Source organism: Pseudophryne corroboree, chromosome 1 (assembly GCF_028390025.1).
Source record: "Pseudophryne corroboree isolate aPseCor3 chromosome 1, aPseCor3.hap2, whole genome shotgun sequence".
Classification (NCBI taxonomy): Eukaryota; Metazoa; Chordata; class Amphibia; order Anura; family Myobatrachidae; genus Pseudophryne; species Pseudophryne corroboree.
This window is the reverse complement of record NC_086444.1, coordinates 32,464,167-32,485,150: the sequence shown is the minus strand read 5'-3', so window position 1 is coordinate 32,485,150 and position 20,984 is coordinate 32,464,167. Positions and strand designations below refer to the sequence as shown.

General features: G+C 47.2%; 1 long non-coding RNA gene across 6 annotated transcripts in view; it reads left to right on the top strand.

The window, feature by feature from the left end:
- Window positions 1-20,984, top strand: part of LOC135061188 (uncharacterized) — a 142,618-nt gene that overhangs the window by 25,134 nt on the left and 96,500 nt on the right. The window lies entirely within an intron of this gene.

Below are 20,984 nucleotides of genomic sequence, written 5' to 3'. Positions count from 1 at the left end.
AGCTCCAAAGCTTCATGTGAGCAGCTGCCTGAACACTCAGTTTGCTTATACAGGGGATTATTCAGAGTTGTTAGCAAACCAAAAAAGTTAGCAATTGGGTAAAACCATGCTGCAGAACTTCTACCGGTGCAACCAGTGCATTGCAGCTGGCGATATAAGTTATACTAATAATGAGTTTTAGTGACTCATTATAGTACATTGCCCAGTCGCTGACAGTCCGTAACCAAAGAGGCGGCAGTCCGCTCGAAGAGGGAGGGTGTGCCTGGGACAGACATTACAGTACCGCCCAGTTATTTTCCTGCTGCCAGTTTCTCCCATCTATAGGGTCAGGCCCGCCCTTTCTTTCCCTTAGCCCTCTACCCCGCTATCTTGCCCCTTACCATCCGTTGGGCCAGGCCCGCCCCCTTTATTCCCTTAGCCCTCCCCCTTCTTCCCCTAAGGCCGCCCCCTCTACCTTGCTCCTTCCCGTCTGTCAACCAGGCCCACCCCCATCATTTCCTTAACCTGCCCCCTTCTTTCCATCTGCCTGCCGCCTCTACACCTGCCACCCCTTCATTCACTTAGCCCGCCCCCTTCTTCCCCTCAGCCCGCCCACTTCTTACTTCTACCCTGCTTTCTCCAGTCCAGTGTACCAAGCCCGCCTACTCCATCCACTCCACGCTACTGCCCTAGGCTCATTCTTCTCAGCCTGGTGCTCCGTTGAGGAGAGGACTCATGGTGAGTTCATACACTATAGAGAGAGGCACTGAGATGTTTAAATGTATTGCCGGTGTTGGCATTCCGAGAGTGTTTGGATCTTGACCAGATCCCAACATGAGTACAATAAGGACTTACAGTAGAGCCTGTAGTTACAGTAGAGCCTGTAGGCCACCTCAATGTCCTCTGTAAGTGATACAGAAAGTTGTTATTCCGATGGCTGGTTGATAACATTGTCCACTATATACAGGGAATACGCCTAAGCGTTTTACTCTCCCTGCATCCACCAGTTGTAGTGAGTCGTCCAGTGATGTGACGGGAGTCTGCCAGCAGACCATCAGCCTGTGTCTGACTACCAGCTGGGGACTGGACGGAACCTCCTGGACTTCTCAGAGCAGCTGACACTACAAAGAGGTAATCCGCTCCCCGCTGTGCACATATACCCTTCATTAATAGGTATTCCTCCAGTCTCCACTACTGACTGCTTGATGTACACGCAGTCTATTGTGACATATTCACCAGTGCATACAGCTTTGTACACCCGCGTTACTGTATGATAAGCTCAGATGACGGATTTAATATTCATCACCTCCTGACCTACAACTTATCAGGGGAATTTTTGGACATTAGGACATTGACTTTGCGTATGGGAACACTCACCATTATTAATGGATGCAGGGAGAGTATTATGCTTAGGTGTATCCCCTGTATATAGAGTGACATTTTATCAACCGACCATCGGAATAAGGACATTCTACAGTATATCCCTCACAGCGGACATTGAGGTTACAAATCGGCCTTCTTCCTCTTTGTTATGTGCTGTCCTTGTAAGTACTTGTTGTATACATGTTGAACACCGGTATTAGGGTGATCATTATTATATTATTATTATTATTATTATTATTATTATTATTATTACATTTTATTTATAAGGCTGCACAAGTGTTTTGCAGCGCCGTACAAAGGACAGTACAGGGAGACAAAACTTAGCATTACAGGAAATAAATAAATAACAGAAATAGAGTACAGGTAACAGAGAGCACCACAATTCTCAAGACATTGGCCCTCATTCCGAGTTGATCGCTCGCTAGCTGCTTTTAGCAGCAGTGCACACGCTAGGCCGCCGCCCTCTGGGAGTGTATCTTAACTTAGCAGAATTGCTACTCCTAGATTGCGATTACAGCAGACTGTTTGGTTCCTGGTTTGACGTCACAAACACGCCCTGCGTTCTGTCAGAAACTCCCCCGTTTCCCCAGCCACTCCTGCGTTTTTGGCTGGCACGCCTGCATTTTTTAGCACACTCCCGGAAAACGGTCAGTTACCACCCAGAAACACCCACTTCCTGTCAATCACTCACGATCAGCAGAGCGACTGAAAAGGGTCGCTCGGCCCTGTGTAAAATTGCATAGTTTTGTGTGAAAGTACTTAGCGCGTGCGCAGAAATGCAGGTTTTTAGCCTGATCACAATTCTGCAAAAAACGACAGCGAGCGAACAACTCGGAATGACCCCCACAATACAGCTGAGATGTAAATAGCGAGGGAGTAATCACCGTACTACTTGGGGCTGGTGGCCATAGATAGAGATGAGCCTTTACCATCAGGAGAAAAAGCGGGTAAAGATGGTCACTGAGTAGGTGAGAGCTGCGAGTGAAATGTGTTGAGAAGAGGGCATAGTTAACAAGAGGAAAGAGGGCCCTGCTCTGAAGAGCTAACAATCTAGTGCAGGCTTTTTCAACCAGTGTGCCGTGGCACACTAGTGTGCCGCGACCAGTTGCAAGATGTGCCGCAGAGCCAAAGCAGTTTGCTGTAGTGATGAGCGGGTTCGGTTTCTCAGAAACCGAACCCCCCCGAACTTCACGCTTTTTACACGGGTCCGAGGCAGACTCGGATCTTCCCGCCTTGCTCGGTTAACCCGAGCGCGCCCGAACGTCATCATCCCGCTGTCGGATTCTCGCGAGGCTCGGATTCTATCGCGAGACTCGGATTCTATATAAGGAGCCTCGCGTCGCCGCCATTTTCACACGTGCATTGAGATTGATAGGGAGAGGACGTGGCTGGCGTCCTCTCCGTTTAGAGTAGACTAGAGAGTAGTAGAGACACTTGATTTACTAATTTTGGGGAGCATATTAGGAGTACTACTTGCTGATAGTGTGACCACTGACCACCAGTTTAATTAATCCGTTCTCTGCCTGAAAAAAAACGATACACAGTGTGACACAGTCACATACCATATCTGTGCTCAGCCTCAGTGTGCTGCATCATCTATGTAATACTGTATATCTGACTGTGCTGAGTGCTCACTGCTCACACAGCTTAATTGTGGGGGAGACTGGGGAGCAGTTATAGCAGGAGTACATATTTTAACAGTGCACACTTTTGCTGCCAGAGTGCCACTGCCAGTGTGACTGACCAGTGACCACTGACCACCAGTATATTGTGATTGTCTGCCTGAAAAAGTTAAACACTCGTCGTGTGGTGTTTTTATTCTATAAACGCATTCTGCTGACAGTGTCCAGCAGGTCCGTCATTATATAATATATACCTGTCCGGCTGCAGTAGTGATATATATATATTTTTTATATCATTATCATCCAGTCTATATTAGCAGCAGACGCAGTACGGTAGTCCACGGCTGTAGCTACCTCTGTGTCGGCAGTCGCTCGTCCATCCATAATTGTATACCACCTACCCGTGGTGTTTTTTTTTTTTTCTATCTTCTTGATACTAGTAGCTTACTTTAGGAGTCTGCAGTGCTGAGCTGACAGTGTCCAGCAGGTCCGTCATTATATAATATATACCTGTCCGGCTGCAGTAGTGATATATATATATATATATTTTATATCTCATTATCATCCAGTCTATATTAGCAGTAGACGCAGTACGGTAGTCCACGGCTGTAGCTACCTCTGTGTTGGCAGTCGCTCGTCCATCCATAAGTATACTAGTATCCATCCATCTCCATTGTTTACCTGAGGTGCCTTTTAGTTGTGCCTATTAAAATATGGAGAACAAAAATGTTGAGGTTCCAAAAATAGGGAAAGATCAAGATCGACTTCCACCTCGTGCTGAAGCTGCTGCCACTAGTCATGGCCGAGACGATGAAATGCCAGCAACGTCGTCTGCCAAGGCCTATGCCCAATGTCATAGTACAGAGCATGTAAAATCCAAAACACCAAATATCAGTAAAAAAAGGACTCAAAAATCTAAAATAAAATTGTCAGAGGAGAAGCGTAAACTTGCCAATATGCCATTTACCACACGGAGTGGCAAGGAACGGCTGAGGCCCTGGTCTATGTTCATGGCTAGTGGTTCAGCTTCACATGAGGATGGAAGCACTCAGCCTCTCGCTAGAAAAATGAAAAGACTCAAGCTGGCAAAAGCACCGCAAAGAACTCGAAATCCACAAGGAAAGTCCAATTGTGTCGTTTGCGATGCCTGACCTTCCCAACACTGGACGTGAAGAGCATGCGCCTTCCACCATTTGCACGCCCCCTGCAAGTGCTGGAAGGAGCACCCGCAGTCCAGTTCCTGATAGTCAGATTGAAGATGTCAGTGTTGAAGTACACCAGGATGAGGAGGATATGGGTGTTGCTGGCGCTGGGGAGGAAATTGACCAGGAGGATTCTGATGGTGAGGTGGTTTGTTTAAGTCAGGCACCCGGGGAGACACCTGTTGTCCGTGGGAGGAATAGGGCCATTGACATGCCTGGTGAAAATACCAAAAAAATCAGCTCTTCGGTGTGGAAGTATTTCAACAGAAATGCGGACAACATTTGTCAAGCCGTGTGTTGTCTTTGTCAAGCTGTAATAAGTAGTGGTAAGGACGTTAACCACCTCGGAACATCCTCCCTTATACGTCACCTGCAGCGCATTCATCATAAGTCAGTGACAAGTTCAAAAACTTTGGGGCGACAGCGGAAGCAGTCCACTGACCAGTAAATCCCTTCCTCTTGTAACCAAGCTCACGCAAACCACCCCACCAACTCCCTCAGTGTCAATTTCCTCCTTCCCCAGGAATGCCAATAGTCCTGCAGGCCATGTCACTGGCAATTCTGACGAGTCCTCTCCTGCCTGGGATTCCTCCGATGCATCCTTGCGTGTAACGCCTACTGCTGCTGGCGCTGCTGTTGTTGCTGCTGGGAGTCGATGGTCATCCCAGAGGGGAAGTCGTACTCGTAAGACCACTTTTACTACTTCCACCAAGCAATTGACTGTCCAACAGTCCTTTGCGAGGAAGATGAAATATCACAGCAGTCATCCTGCTGCAAAGCGGATAACTGAGGCCTTGGCATCCTGGGCGGTGAGAAACGTGGTTCCGGTATCCATCATTACTGCAGAGGCAACTAGAGACTTGTTGGAGGTACTGTGTCCCCGGTACCAAATACCATCTAGGTTCCATTTCTCTAGGCAGGCGATACCGAAAATGTACACAGACCTCAGAAAAAGACTCACCAGTGTCCTAAAAAATGCAGTTGTACCCAATGTCCACTTAACCACGGACATGTGGACAAGTGGAGCAGGGCAGGCTCAGGACTATATGACTGTGACAGCCCACTGGGTAGATGTATGGACTCCCGCCGCAAGAACAGCAGCGGCGGCACCAGTAGCAGCATCTCGCAAACGCCAACTCTTTCCTAGGCAGGCTACGCTTTGTATCACCGCTTTCCAGAATACGCACACAGCTAAAAACCTCTTACGGCAACTGAGGAAGATCATCGCAGAATGGCTTACCCCAATTGGACTCTCCTGTGGATTTGTGGCATCGGACAACGCCAGCAATATTGTGTGTGCATTAAATCTGGGCAAATTCCAGCACGTCCCATGTTTTGCACATACCTTGAATTTGGTGGTGCAGAATTATTTAAAAAACGAGAGGGGCGTGCAAGAGATGCTGTCGGTGGCCAGAAGAATTGCGGGACACTTTTGGCGTACAGGCACCACGTACAGAAGACTGGAGCACCACCAAAAACGCCTGAACCTGCCCTGCCATCATCTGAAGCAAGAAGTGGTAACGAGGTGGAATTCAACCCTCTATATGCTTCAGAGGTTGGAGGAGCAGCAAAAGGCCATTCAAGCCTATACAACTGAGCACGATATAGGAGGTGGAATGCACCTGTCTCAAGCGCAGTGGAGAATGATTTCAACGTTGTGCAAGGTTCTGCAACCTTTTGAACTTGCCACACGTGAAGTCAGTTCAGACACTGCCAGCCTGAGTCAGGTCATTCCCCTCATCAGGCTTTTGCAGAAGAAGCTGGAGACATTGAAGGAGGAGCTAACACTGAGCGATTCCGCTAGGCATGTGGGACTTGTGGATGGAGCCCTTAATTCGCTTAACAAGGATTCACGGGTGGTCAATCTGTTGAAATCAGAGCACTACATTTTGGCCACCGTGCTCGATCCTAGATTTAAAACCTACCTTGGATCTCTCTTTCCGGCAGACACAAGTCTGCTGGGGTTCAAAGAACTGCTGGTGACAAAATTGTCAAGTCAAGCGGAACGCGACCTGTCAACATCTCCTCCTTCACATTCTCCCGCAACTGGGGGTGCGAGGAAAAGGCTCAGAATTCCGAGCCCACCCGCTGGCGGTGATGCAGGGCAGTCTGGAGCGACTGCTGATGCTGACATCTGGTCCGGACTGAAGGACCTGACAACGATTACGGACATGTCGTCTACTGTCACTGCATATGATTCTCTCCCCATTGAAAGAATGGTGGAGGATTATATGAGTGACCGCATCCAAGTAGGCACGTCAGACAGTCCGTACTTATACTGGCAGGAAAAAGAGGCAATCTGGAGGCCCTTGCACAAACTGGCTTTATTCTACCTAAGTTGCCCTCCCACAAGTGTGTACTCCGAAAGAGTGTTTAGTGCCGCCGCTCACCTTGTCAGCAATCGGCGTACGAGGTTACATCCAGAAAATGTGGAGAAGATGATGTTCATTAAAATGAATTATAATCAATTCCTCCGTGGAGACATTGACCAGCAGCAATTGCCTCCACAAAGTACACAGGGAGCTGAGATGGTGGATTCCAGTGGGGACGAATTGATAATCTGTGAGGAGGGGGATGTACACGGTGATATATCGGAGGATGATGATGAGGTGGACATCTTGCCTCTGTAGAGCCAGTTTGTGCAAGGAGAGATTAATTGCTTCTTTTTTGGTGGGGGTCCAAACCAACCCGTCATTTCAGTCACAGTCGTGTGGCAGACCCTGTCACTGAAATGATGGGTTGGTTAAAGTGTGCATGTCCTGTTTATACAACATAAGGGTGTGTGGGAGGGCCCAAGGACAATTCCATCTTGCACCTCTTTTTTCTTTCATTTTTCTTTGCATCATGTGCTGTTTGGGGGGTGTTTTTTGGAAGGGCCATCCTGCGTGACACTGCAGTGCCACTCCTAGATGGGCCAGGTGTTTGTGTCGGCCACTAGGGTCGCTTAGCTTACTCACACAGCTACCTCATTGCGCCTCTTTTTTTCTTTGCGTCATGTGCTGTTTGGGGAGTGTTTTTTTGGAAGGGCCATCCTGCGTGACACTGCAGTGCCACTCCTAGATGGGCCAGGTGTTTGTGTCGGCCACTAGGGTCGCTTAGCTTACTCACACAGCTACCTCATTGCGCCTCTTTTTTTCTTTGCGTCATGTGCTGTTTGGGGAGTGTTTTTTGGAAGGGCCATCCTGCGTGACACTGCAGTGCCACTCCTAGATGGGCCAGGTGTTTGTGTCGGCCACTAGGGTCGCTTAGCTTACTCACACAGCTACCTCATTGCGCCTCTTTTTTTCTTTGTGTCATGTGCTGTTTGGGGAGTGTTTTTTGGAAGGGCCATCCTGCGTGACACTGCAGTGCCACTCCTAGATGGGCCAGGTGTTTGTGTCGGCCACTTGGGTCGCTTAGCTTAGCCATCCAGCGACCTCGGTGCAAATTTTAGGACTAAAAATAATATTGTGAGGTGTGAGGTGTTCAGAATAGACTGAAAATGAGTGGAAATTATGGTTATTGAGGTTAATAATACTTTGGGATCAAAATGACCCCCAAATTCTATGATTTAAGCTGTTTTTTAGGGTTTTTTGAAAAAAACACCCGAATCCAAAACACACCCGAATCCGACAAAAAAAATTCGGTGAGGTTTTGCCAAAACGCGTTCGAACCCAAAACACGGCCGCGGAACCGAACCCAAAACCAAAACACAAAACCCGAAAAATTTCCGGTGCTCATCACTAGTTTGCTGCACCTTCAGAGTGCACTGTTGGCCCGGGGTCTTCTTAGAGGATCAGTCATGCGCCAGCCATGACCTATGCCTTGAAAACGCGGCGGTGTGACATCACCACCCAGCCAGCCCACCCACCTGCACACACATCTTCCACTTCCCACCCGCATACACAGCTTTCCTTGCCCAGCCACATACACACCTACCCGACTGCCGCTGCTCAGTATTCACAGCACTCCACTATGAACAACCCCTGCCACTGAGGGACAGAGAGGAGGACAGCTGATAATATTTGTTATTTTATTTCTCCTGGGGGGACCAATACGATTTCAATAGGATTTATGTGGGGAAAATAAGAACTTATGGATTTATGGGGGGAACAATGTGAATAATTCATGTGGGGAACAATAGGATTTATGTGGGGAGAAATGTGATTGATTTATGTGTGGCGTAATAGGATTTATGTAGGGAGTAACATGATTTATGTGGGGACCAATGTGATTGTTTTTTCTGTGTAGGCCAATGTATGTGTGGAATTTTTTTTACTGTGAGGGCCAATATGTGTGTTTTGTTTTTTTCTGTGGAGAACTGATGGTGTGCCTTGGCAATTTTAAAATATTGTTCAGTGTGCAGCGAGTAAAAAAAGGTTGCACTGAAGGGGTGCAGCACGGGCATAGTCTTGAACTCGAGCATGGGAAGCAGTGACCAGGGCAGTGGAGAGGCGATGGTCATTGGTCGCCCGTAGGAGGCGGAGGGAGTATGAAGGGAGAGGAGGTTGGAGATGTAGGGAGCAGTGGAATTAGAGATCGCCTTTTATGTGAGGGTGAGGAGTTTGAAGACGATTCTGTAAGGGAATGGGAACCAGTGTAGATTTTGTGGAAGGGGAGTGGCAGATGTGGAGCGGCGGGAGAGGAAGATAAGCCTAGCTGCGGAGTCCAGGACAGATTGGAGCGGAGCAAGATGGGAGCAAGCAAGGCCAGTGAGGGGAGCATTGCAGTAGTCAAGTCGTGAGATGACCAGTGAGTGGATGATAAGTTTAGTTGCAGAGAAATGGCCTGATACGAGCAATATTGCATAGCTGGAACTGACAGGATTGTGCCAGAGCTTGGATGTGGGGTGCAAAGGAGAGGGAGGAGTCAAGAGTGACGCCCAAGCAGCGGAGTTGGGGATGGTGGTGTTGTCAACAGTGAGAGAGAAATTGGTAGGGAATGTTGCTCTGGATGGGGACAAGACTTTATTTAGAAATCTCATTTAACTTAAGGAATTATTTACCACTTTTTAGCAGTGATTGAGAATAAATATCTTTAGAATAAAGTAGAGATGAGCGGGCTCGATTCTTAGAGAACTGAGCCCACCCTGAACTTCCAGGATCCGGGAAGATCTGAGACACAGCTCGGATCTCTCTGCCTGGATCCCTAACCAAGGCAAAAAAGGTTTTGCTACGGGCGCCAGTTTGTAAAGTCCAATTGAATACAATGGGCTTACCGCTGATTGGCTGAAAGAGCTGTCTGTCACAGCTCTAAGTGTAAACCCAATTCAAAGGGACTTTTGAAAGTGCCGTCTGTTCTCCTGCAGAGTCTCTCCGCTACAACCCCTGCTGCCTAAGCTGCCGGCACCTCCACACTAAGGACACTGGCAACTAACTCGCACTGAGGACACTACCAGCACCCCTGCTCTACCGACACAGCTGGCTCCTCTGAACTGCCGACCCAGATGGCACCCCTGCACTGAGGATGCCCCCTGTATTGCTGACACAGCCAGCACCCCTGCATAGAGGACATCACCAGCTTTCCCGCAAACAAAGGGCACTGCTGACACCGTTGGTACCCCTGCACTGATGACACCTCCGTCACTCCCACATTGCCGACACTGCTGGCACCTCTGCACTGCTGACATAGCCCACACTGCTGACACAGCTGGCTCCCCTATATAGAGGACACCAGCGGCACCCTTGCACCGCCGGCACCCCCACACAGATTACACCACTGGCACCCACGCACTGCCAACATTGCTAGCAGCCCCTCCACAGAGGACAACCACTGGCATCCCCACACACAGGACATCACTGGGACACCCACACTGCCAACATCCCTGCAGTGAGGACACCGTCTGCACCCCTGCACTGGGGACACCACTGGGACACCCGCACTGCCGATACTGCTGGCACCCCTGCAATGAGGACACCGTCTGCACCCCTCCAGTGAGGACACCACTGGGACACCCACATTGAGGACACCGACACCCTCACACTGCTGACAAAGCCCCTGCTTTTGAGGACACCGCCGACACCCCGTATTGGCGACACCAACAACATCCTTGAACTGGCACACACTGGCACCCCTGCATTGAGGACAATGCCGACATCCCCTGCCACAGTAAGTGCACTATTGTTGTATCCAACCTGCACTGTATCTCGCACTGTATCCGTACCTGACCTTGCACTATAGCCAACCCACACTGTGTCCGACCTGCACTGTATCCGACCCACACTGTAAATTGCACTGTATTCGAACCACACTGTTTTCCACACTGTATTCGACATGCACTGTATCCAACCTGCACTGTAACCTACACTGTATCCGAACCATATTGTATCCAACCTGCCCTCCGACCTGCACTGTATCTGACCCAAACTGTATCTTGCACTGTTTCTGACCTTGCACTGTAGTCAATGTGCACTATGGCCCTCATTCCGAGGTGATCATAGCTGTGCTAAATTTAGCACAGCTACGATCATTCACACTGACATGCGGGGGGGACACCCAGCACAGGGATAGTCCGCCCCGCATGTCAGTGCCGGCTTCCCCCGCAGAAGTGCAAAGGCATCGCACAGCATCGATGCCTTTGCACTTACAAAGTAGCTCCCGACTAGCGCAGCTTTAGTGTGCTGGCCGGGAGCTACTCATCTCTCCCCGGCCCGCAGCGGCTGCGTATGATGTCACGCAGCCGCTGCGGACCACTCCCCGCACGGTCCGGCCACGCCTGTGTTGGCCGGACTGTGCCTCCTCCCACCCAGCGACCGCCTCTGCCTGTCAATCAGGCAGAGGCGATCTCAGCCCCGCAACGGCCTTCGGCCGTCTAGTATGCGTCGGCGCACTACAGCGCCGGTGCATGCGCAGTGGGTACCCATTCGCTCGGCTGCGATAAAAAGCAGCGAGCGAACGGGTCAGAATGACCCCCAATATCCGCCTACACTGTAACCTGAACTATAGCAAATCTGAACTCTGACCTGCACTGTATCCAACCCGCACTGTAATGTACACTGTCTGACCCACAATGTATCCAACCCGCACTGTATCCATCTGCCCTGTAAGTGACCCACACTGTAACCTGCATTGTATCCAACTGCACTGTAACCCGCACTGTATCCGACCAGCACTGTAACCTGGTCGATATTTAACTGTGTGTCCCAGATTGGGGCTACACATGGGCACAGAGTGCCAGTCATCAGTAACCCAGGGCCCCTAGGAGGGAGGTACAGACTGGGCATTGATAATAGGCATGAGCTCTGGGCACTTGTGTAGGGAGCATCAATATCTGCTGTTGCTATTTTACACATGGTTTTAGTTTTTTTCTTTTTGTTGCTGTTTGTTAACTACTTTAGAGCAATGATATTCTACACACGATTCTGAGCACATTTCTTTGTTTCTTGTTTTCTATTGATAGTACTGTACTTGCGAGTTGGTTCAATTGGTTATTGCTAATACATTACTAATTTCTAAAGTATTTTTAATCAGAAATAACTGGTGTGTGTTTGTGTCGCTGCTCTGTTGCTTAGTGTAGCCAGCCAGGCTTTGACCTACAGTATGTTGGTGAACACTATTGTGAGGAGGTCAAAACTGACTGGAAATGACTGGAAATGAATTTTATTGAGGTTTATAATATGTAGGCAAAAAAAAAAACACCTGTTATTTTAGCTGTTTTTATGATTTTTTAAAAAAAATACAGATCCAAAACACGAAGGAGACACAGATCCACAACCAAAACAAAAAAAAAACCCAAAAAAATTGCCCGGCACACACCCCTTGAATAAATAACCTATTTTTTACATATATACTTTTTGTGAATTTAATTATTTCTTCCAGTGTAAGCGCTGAGATCCTGGTATTTTATGTATATGATCTGTTGTGGAGCCACTTATTGCATCCACTTTCTTAGCAGTGACCCGCAAAACCATTTACCCCCTACTGTGTATCAGTGCAGCCCCTATTGGGGAATTTGAAGGGGTGATGCAGTGTAGTGATGCAGTGCAGCGTGTAAGAGGTTGTAGTGTAGTTATATAGTACGTCATGCAGGGTTTGTGGTGTAGTGATGCAGTGCAGCTTGTAGGAGGTTGTAGTGTAGTGGTGTTGTGCGGCATGTAGGGGGGATGTAGTGCAGTGATGTAGTGCAGGGTGTAGAGGGGAACGTAGTGTAGTGATGTAGTGTGGCATGCAGGGGATTGTAGTGTAGTGATGCAGTGCGGCATGCAGGGGGTTGTACTGTAGGGATGTAGTATGGCATGCAGTGTGTTGTGGTGTAGTGATTTAGTGCAGCGTGTAGGGGGTTGTAGTGTAGTGATGTAGTGCAGCATGTATTAGGGTTCTAGTTTAGTAATGTAGTGTGATGTATAGGGCGTATGTTGCATAGTGATGTACTGCAGCGTATGGAGGGGATGTCTTTTTTTTGTATGTATGGAGAGGGGGGGGGGGGGGGCAGTTAGCAAAGCATAATTTTGCTCCTGGGCCGACCACTGACTAGTTCCGCCACTGATAGTGACTATATAGGGGCATGCTGCTGACTGCTGTGCTGTACTCTGCTGTTAGTCTGTGCTGTGTCCAGAGACTCACTATGCTCTATAGTGACTATATAGGTGCATGCTGCTGTGTTATTCTCTGCTATTTAGGCTGGCTATGCTGTGTCTATGCAGAGACTGGCTGTGCTCTATAGTGGCTGTATATAAGGGCATGATGCCGTTAGCTGGGCTATACTCTGCTGTAAATTGGACTGTATGGTGTACTTTACCCTAGTGCGCTTTGTTCACATGCATCTATATGCTTTGTGATCCACGCAGTTTGAACTAAGTTGCAAGTTAAAAAAACAGAAAATAAAATATATATCGGTTGTACTGTTTAGTGCGCTTTACCCTAGTACCCTCTGTTCAAAGCCCCGTGACTCCACACAATTTGAACCAAGCTGCAAGCTCAAAAAAGAAAAGAAAAAATATATATAGATCTATTGTTTGTACTGTTCTGTGCACTGTACCCCAGTACGCTGTGGCAATGTTTCACAGATGTACTATAAACTGCCGTATGTTTGTGCTGCTGCTCTGTTGCTTAGTAACCAGCCAGCTCGCTGTAGCCTTTGGCCAGTACTGGTGAAAACAATATTGTGAGGTGGTCAAAATTGAGTAGAATTACTGGTAATTAATGTAGTTGAGTTAATAATGCTCTAGGAACAAAAAAGGTCCAAATTATGTGATTTTATGTTTTTTTTGTAAATTTTGGGGGGAAAAATCCAAAATGGTCCTTTCCTCATCTCTTCTCAAAATATATCCCAACTTGACCTCTACACTCTACACAAGATCTGCCTCTCTCTTCCACATGTATTACTTGGTCTGATTCATGGTTGTAGGACTTCCTTCGGGCTGAACCTACTCTGTGAAATACCCTCCCATGCACAAAAAGACTCTCCTCTAGTCTTCAAACATTTCCTGAAAATTCATCTCTTCAGACAAGCTTATTAAAATCCAGTAGTGCCCACATAACTTTCATAAATATTCATATCTAATTACACCCCCTCCCTACAGTCTACACACATCCTAACTTACACTATTTTTTTTCTCCTATTTTTTTCAATTTGATATCTTCCTGACCTCTGGTCAACATTGCTGTATGACTATATTATACAGCCCACCAAGAAACTCTACAATCTGGCTGGACCATTATTCAATAGGTAGCACCTATCCCTCCATGGGTATTTTGTCACCTGGATTATGCCGTCGGTCGGTTTTAACTGCATCCCGTCTAGATGTCTCCATAGCTGTTTCCCCACAGCCATTATGAGAAACACAGTATAGTAAAAATTGATACATTGGGGTAAATTTACTAAGATGGGAGTTCTATTTAAGATGTGATGTTGCCCTTAGCAACCAATCAGATTTCAGGTATTATCTTCTAGAAGGTGCTAGATAAATGAGAAGTAAAATCTGATTGGTTGTTATGGGCAACATCCCATATTAAATTGAACTCCCATTTTAATAAATTTACCCCATTGTCTCTGAAATGTAATTTGCTGTTCCCACTGGATGCTAATCACCATAGACAGAACAACTGCAAATGTGGTTAAAAGGGTATATTGCTAGTAAGGTTGGAAAAAGTCTTTGGTTAATAGTTTATTTGACAACCACTGAGGATGCTCCGCTCAGTGAAACGAACGTTTGGTTATACAGTAAATGAGGATAGCTAGCACAGCAACCGTCCTCTTCAGCAGCATCCAGCCTGATTCAGAACTTTCCTACTCTATTTCAGGTCACTGTGGGAACCACGTTGCACTAACTTGCTACCGAGCATCAGATCGCATGGGGGTCAACTGCGCTTTTGAACTGCGCGTTCTGATTCCGTGGGGTTAGACAGCTAGGGTGACCTCTCATCCTTAGTTTACTGCGGCCTCCGCAAACTCTGGGCAGCAGCGTCTTCCGTGGTAGTTCTACCTCACACTGGGGCAGATGTATTAACCTGGAGAAGGTATAAGGAAATGATAAACCAGTGATATGTGCAGGCACCAGCCAATCAAATCCTAACTGTTAATTTACATATTGGAGCTGATTGGCTGGTGCCTTTATCACCTTGCACATATCACTGGTTTATCACTTCCTTATGCCTTCTCCAGGTTAATACATCTGCCCCACTATCCTTTATCTCCACTCGGCACTCTCATAGTGATTTTGCCAAACAGTAGATGGTCTGCAAAGTATGAGTATCAGCCACGCTAATGGTTTAAATCACAAAAGCAGATGCCTATGTTTTTCTTATTTTCTGTACCCATTTCTGTAGACTTTACAGTCTCACTCACATATCATTCACTGCAAAAGCAAATGTTATGCAGCAGCATTCTGCAGTACTAGATACATAAGGAGGGGTACTCTAGGTGCTTATGCGTTATCTGATCACACTGATCTCTCTACAATTACCCTGTTAATCTCCATACTGAATATATGGTTTATCAGTATAATTTATCTTGCTGCCACATAATCATATAAGTTTTCCTGACAGCTTGTTCTTTGATTTGAAAGATCTTAAAGGGGTTGCCGGTAGCACCATTAACAAAATTATTCAACCAGTCACTGGCTACCTGAGTAATTCCAGAGGGAGTGGAAAAGAGCAAACATACCAAAGTACCACTGCACAAAAGTGGAAGCAAGGTAGATGCAAGCAGCTACCAACCAGTGAGTCTTTCATGAGTAGTAGAGAAATTGATGTAAACACTCTTAAAAGAAGAGTTGTAGATTATCTCAAATCCAGCAATTTACATAATCCCAAACAGCACGGATTTACTAGGGGGAGATCATGTCAAACAAACCTTATTAGTTTTGAATATTGACTAGATAAAGGGGGGCGTAGATATAGTTTATCTAGACTTTTGTAAAGCCTTTGGCACTGTCCCACATCGCAGACTGCTAAATAAACTTGAAAGCATGGGATTGGATATTAAAATGGTTGAATGGATAAGATTTTGGTTGCAGGAAAGAAAATAGAGGGTTGTAGTAAATAGAGTGCATCCACAGGGGGAGAAATGTTACCAGTGGAGTACCTCATGGATCTGTACTTGAACCAGTGCTTTTTAATATCTTTATTGGTGACATTAAAAATGGTATTGAATGGAAAGTATGCCTATTTGCAGAAGACACAAAGGTATGCAACAGGGTAGATACACCAGGAGGGGTAAAACAAATGATTGAGGCGCTAGGTAGACTAGAGGAATGGTCAAGAGTGTGACAATTACAGTTTAATGGCAAAAAAATGAAAAATCATGCACTTGGGTCTCAAAAATCCAAAGGCTAAATATGGTATTAATGGCACTATACTGGAAACAACTGAGGAGGAAAGGGATCTAGGAGTCACTATTTCAGATGACTTAAAGGCAGGTAAGCAATGTAACAAAGCAATGAGGAAGGCTAGTCAGATGCTTGGCTGCATAGGGAGAGGAATCATCAGCAGAAAGAAAGAAGTAATAATGCCACTGTATAGGTCATTGGTACGGCCTCATCTAGAATAGTATGTTCAGTTCTGGAGGCCATATCTTCAGAAGGATATTAATACATTAGAGATTGTACAAAGAAGGGCAACTAAAATGGTGCATGGCCTACATCACAAAACATACCCAGAAAGACTATGAAATCTCAAAACTAGTGATGAGCGGGTTTGGAACTTCGGGATCCGAAACCGCCCGAACTTCACCTTTTTTTTCACGGGTCCGAGCAACTCGGATCCTCCCGCCTTGTTCTGTTAACCCGAGCGCGCCCGAACGTCATCATCTCGCGGTCAGATTCTCGCGAGATTCGTATTCTATATAAGGAGCCGCGCGTCGCCGCCATTTTTCACTCGTGCATTGGAGATGATCGTGAGAGGACGTGGCTGGCGTCCTCTCAGTTTCTATGTTCAGTGGGCTGCAAATTGTGCTGCAAATATCTGTGCTCAGTGTGCTGCAAATATCTATGCTCAGTGTGCTGCAAGTGCAAATATCTACGTTCTCTGTCTGAAAAACGCTCCATATCTGACTGTGCTCAGTGTGCTGCAAATATCTGTGCTCAGTGTGCTAATTGCTTTATTGTGGGGACTGGGGACCAGCAGTATTATATAGTAGGAGGACAGTGCAGAGTTTTGCTGACCAGTGACCAGTGACCACCAGTATTATACGTTCTCTGCCTGAAAAACGCTCCATATCTGTGCTGCATTGTAGTATATAGTAGGAGGACAGTGCAGAATTTTGCTGACCACCAGTATATAATATATAGCAGTACGGTACAGAAGGCCACTGCTCTACCTACCTCTGTGTCGTCAAGTATACTATCCATGCATACCTGTGGTGCATTTCAGTTTTGCACAGTTTGCTGACCACCAGTATATACTATATAGCAGTACGGTACAGTAGGCCACTGCTCTACCTACCTCTGTGTCGTCAAGTATACTATCCATCCATACCTGTGGTGCATTTCAGTTTTGCACAGTTTGCTGACCACCAGTATATACTATATAGCAGTACGGTACAGTAGGCCACTGCTCTACCTACCTCTGTGTCGTCAAGTATACTATCCATCCATACCTGTGGTGCATTTCAGTTTTGCACAGTTTGCTGACCACCAGTATATACTATATAGCAGTACGGTACAGTAGGCCACTGCTCTACCTACCTCTGTGTCGTCAAGATTACTATCCATCCATACCTGTGGTGCATTTCAGTTTTGCACAGTTTGCTGACCACCAGTATATAATATATAGCAGTACGGTACAGTAGGCCACTGCTCTACCTACCTCTGTGTTGTCAAGTATACTATCATCCATACCTGTGGTGCATTTCAGTTTTGCACAGTTTAGTGACCACCAGTATATACAATTTATTATTATTATTATTATTATTATTATTATTATCCTTTATTTATATGGCGCCACAAGGGTTCCGCAGCGCCCAATTACAGAGTACATATGCACATAATCAAAACAGGAAAACAGTGACTTACAGTTGAAAACAATATAGGACAAGTACAGGGTAACTAAGCATAACTACACCAGTAAATGACATAAGTTCCAGGTGGCCAAAAAACTGCGTGATTTGGGCAGTTGAGGATTATTAAAGTAAGAAAAGGATAAGCACATGAGGGAAGAGGGCCCTGCTCGTGAGAGCTTACATTCTAAGGGGAGGGGTAGACAGACAGGGGTGACACAGATGGGGTACATAGAGAGCATGGAACAGAGGGTTAGGGTGAGATTTGGCTCGGTTTGGTAAAGAAATGGGTCTTAAGAGCCCGTTTGAAGTTTTGTAGAGAGGTGGAGAGTCTGAGGGGAAGAGGTAAAAAATTCCAGAGGAAGGGAGCAGCACATGAAAAATCTTGGAGATAGGAGTGGGAGGAAGTATTCAGAGGACAGGACAGCCGGCGTGCATTAGCAGAGCGAAGAGGACGGGTGGGAGAGTAAAGGGAGATAAGGTCAGAGATGTAAATGGGAGAGGAGTGGGTGAGTGCTTTGTAAGTGAGAGTGAGAAATTTGAATTGGATTCTGAAAGGAAAGGGGAACCAGTGAAGGGCTTGTAGGAGAGGGGTGGTGGACGTAGTGCGTTTGGTGAGGAAGATAAGCCGGGCAGCAGCATTGAGGATAGATTGGAGTGGAGAGAGGTAATAGTCAGAGAGGCCAGTTAGGAGGAGATTACAGTAGTCCAGTCTGGAAATAATCAGTGAGTGAATAATGATCTTAGTGGCATCCTGGGTGAGAAAAGGTCTGATCCTGGAAATGTTTTTGAGATGAAAATGACAGGTTTGTGAGAGGTGCTGAATGTGTGGTTTGAAGGAGAGGGAGGAGTCAAGGATTACACCAAGACAGCGTACTTGGGGTCTAGAGGAGATAGTCGTGCCATCAATGGATAATGAGATTGTGGGAGGTGAGGTTGTGCGGGAGGGTGGGAAGATGATCAGCTCAGTCTTAGACATGTTGAGTTTAAGAAAGCGCTGGGACATCCAGGAAGAGATAGCAGAAAGACAGTTAGAGGCACAAGTGAGGAGAGCCGTGGAGAGATCAGGGGAGGAGAGGTAGATTTGAGTGTCATCAGCATAGAGGTGATACTGGAAATTAAAAGAACTAATGAGTTCACCTAAAGAGGACGTATAGAGAGAGAAAAGGAGAGGACCAAGAACAGAACCTTGGGGGACACCAACAGTTAGTGGAAGTGGGGGCGAGGTAGCATCATGAGAGGAGACAGAGAAGGAACGATCAGAGAGGTAGGAGGACAGTCAGGAGAGGGCAGTATCGCGTAAACCAAGAGAGTGAAGGATTTGCAGAAGGAGAGGGTGGTCCACAGTGTCAAAAGCAGCAGAGAGGTCAAGAAGAATAAGCAGAGAGTAGTGGCCCTTAGATTTGGCAGCATGGAGGTCATTGCAGACTTTTGTGAGGGCAGTTTCAGTGGAGTGGAGAGAGCGGAAACCAGACTGGAATGGGTCAAGCAGTGAGTGAGAGGAAAGAGGCAGTGAGGCGATTATAGACAATACGATCAAGAAGTTTGGAGGCAAAGGGGAGGAGAGAGATGGGTCGATAGTTGGAGAGAGTGTTAGGATCAAGGGTAGGTTTTTTAAGAATAGGGGAGACAAGAGCATGCTTGAAGGCAGAGGGGACAGTGCCTGATGAGAGGGAGAGATTGAGAAGGTGGGCAAGATGGGAACAGGCAGAAGGAGAGAGGTAGCGGAGGAGGTGGGAGGGGATAGGGTCGAGTGGGGAGGTTGTGGGGGGGAGGAGTGTATGAGGGCCATGACTTCCTCGCCAGATACATGGGAGAAAGATGTCAGAGTTGGTAAGAGGGTAGGGGAGGGGTGGCAAAGGATGGGTGGTGGCTGGTAGCTGGACTGGTGTGGTGTGATGTCCTGACGTATGGAGTCAATCTTGGATGTGAAATAAGTGGCAAAGTCAAGAGCAGACAATGAGGAAGGGAGAGGAGGTGGTTGTGGGCAGAGGAGGGAGTTAACAGTGTCAAAGAGGCGCCGGGGGTTGGAAGAGTGGGTAGAGTTGAGGATTTTGAAGTATGATTGTTTAGCGAGAGAAAGGGCAGCACTGAAGGATGAGAGCATGAATTTGAAATGGAGGAACTCTGCTTGAGAGCGTGATTTCCTCCACTGTCGCTCGGCAGTACGTGAGCATTTTTGTAGATATCTGGTGCATTTGGTGTGCCAGGGTTGAGGTGTTGATCTGCGAGGGTGAATAGTGGTTGGCGGAGCAACAGAGTCAAGGGCTGAAGTAAGAGATGCATTGTATAGAGATGTGGCTTGTTCAGGGCATGTGAGAGAGAGAAGAGGAGAGAGAAGTAAGTCAAACAGGGAGGATAGGGATGAGGTGTCGATAGCCTCAATGTTACGCTTAGTGATGGTAGCCTTAGGAGGGAGAGATGGGGGAGCAGAGATAGATAAGTTGATTAAGAGCAAGTGGTGGTCAGAGAGGGGAAAAGGGGAATTAGAGAAATCAGAAATATCACAGCGGTGAGTGAAAACCAGATCCAGTGAGCTCCCGTTCACATGGGAGGGTGAGGTGGTCCACTGGGAGAGACCAAGTGAAGAGGTGAGGTTAAGGAGTTTAGAGGCAGGTGGTTTTGTGGGGTTATCGATAGGGATGTGAAAATCACCTAGGATAATGAAGGGAATGTCAGAAGAGAGGAAGTGAGGTAGCCAGGAAGCAAAGTTGTCGAGGAATTTAGAGGAAATGCCAGGTGGACGGTAAATGACAGCAACTCGAAGATTAGTAGGTTGGTAGAGGCGTATTGCATGGACCTCAAATGTAGAGAATGTAAGAGATGGTTCTGGAGGTATAAGCTGGTATGTGTAGCTTGAGGGTAAAAGGATCCCAACACCGCCCCCATGACGACCCCCAGGTCGGGGTGTGTGTGAGAATGTGAGGCCCCCAGCAGAGAGAGAAGCAGGAGAAGCGGTGTCATAGGGAGTAATCCAGGTTTCAGTAATGGCCAGGAGGTGCAGGGAGTTGGATATGAAAAAGTTGTGAGTGGGGGCCAGTTTGTTGCAAACAGATCTGGCATTCCAGAGGGCACAGGATAGGGGGTAGGAGTTTGTGGGAGAGATGTGAATGAGATTATCAGGGTTGCTGTAGCGTTCAGGTAAGATTGATGTGGAAGGAAGGGATAAAGAGGGTGTATTGATGGTGCTGGGGCCTTGGCTAGGAAGGGAGACTGCAGGAGTGTGGCAGGGAGGGAGTGTAGTACGATACTGGTGGAGGAGAGGTGAGGTGACAGGCAAAGGAGGGAGAGTTCAGGGTTGAGTGGTGGGGTATAAATGGTGTGAAGGGGCAGAAGTGAATTGCAGTGGGGAAACAGAAGAGGAGGGGAAGGGAGGCAGACAGA